This window comes from Sinocyclocheilus grahami, unplaced genomic scaffold, assembly GCF_001515645.1.
Source record: "Sinocyclocheilus grahami isolate Dianchi unplaced genomic scaffold, SAMN03320097.WGS_v1.1 scaffold71558.1, whole genome shotgun sequence".
NCBI lineage: Eukaryota > Metazoa > Chordata > Actinopteri > Cypriniformes > Cyprinidae > Sinocyclocheilus > Sinocyclocheilus grahami.
The window spans coordinates 1-701 of NW_015529025.1; the positions used below are offsets into that span (position 1 = coordinate 1).

Consider the following 701-nt stretch of genomic DNA (forward strand, 5'->3'; position numbering starts at 1 on the left):
CGGTTTCCTTTTAATCCCGGTGGTCCTACTAAACCCTGAATGCATGGGGGAGAGAGACGTTACTGATGGTCCATTTTTCATCTGAACGCACTTTTACATGGTATGGAAATATTACAGTATTTGAAATGTTAAATTGTGCTCTGGTACAGCACTTACAGGGATGCCTTGAGGCCCAATTGGTCCAGCTACTCCCATATCACCCTTTTCCCCCTGTAACGTAAAAAAGGCATTATGTATTACGCTGGACTTTATACTTTATACAATCAATGAATGCTTGATTTTGATTGGTTGACAAGAGGCCGTTGAGATACTGATAACACTCGCAGAGCAACTTGTTTCACTACTATCCTGCCTGTGTTAAATATCTAGTAATTTAATGATTGATTAAGCAATGGTGCAATAAATTGTGATTCATTCAAAACTATATTTCATTTGGCGAGTTGTCATGATGCTTGCTTTCACACCTACAGCATCATCAAGGATTATACCATTTTACATAATATGAAATATTACTAGAAACCCATTTTTGGAGCCCCACAGATTTGGTAAATTATTTTTACAAACAAAAAACAGCACTAACCATTTCTCCTTTTGGTCCTGCAGGCCCAGACACTCCAGCTGGTCCTATCAGACCCTTTAAACAAAGAAAATGACATGCGTGAGCTTCAACAGAGGAGACGGCGGTGGGTAAAGAGTTTAGA

The 701-nt window shown here is 39.2% G+C and overlaps 1 long non-coding RNA gene across 1 annotated transcript; it reads right to left on the reverse strand.

Moving 5' to 3' along the window:
* LOC107581077 (uncharacterized) lies at positions 1 to 652 on the reverse strand. The gene is made up of 3 exons (XR_001608778.1): positions 581 to 652; positions 157 to 210; positions 1 to 35 (listed from the first exon to the last, which is right to left on the reverse strand). It is a non-coding gene; the product is annotated as an uncharacterized lncRNA (long non-coding RNA).
* Positions 653 to 701: the final 49 nt, after the last annotated feature.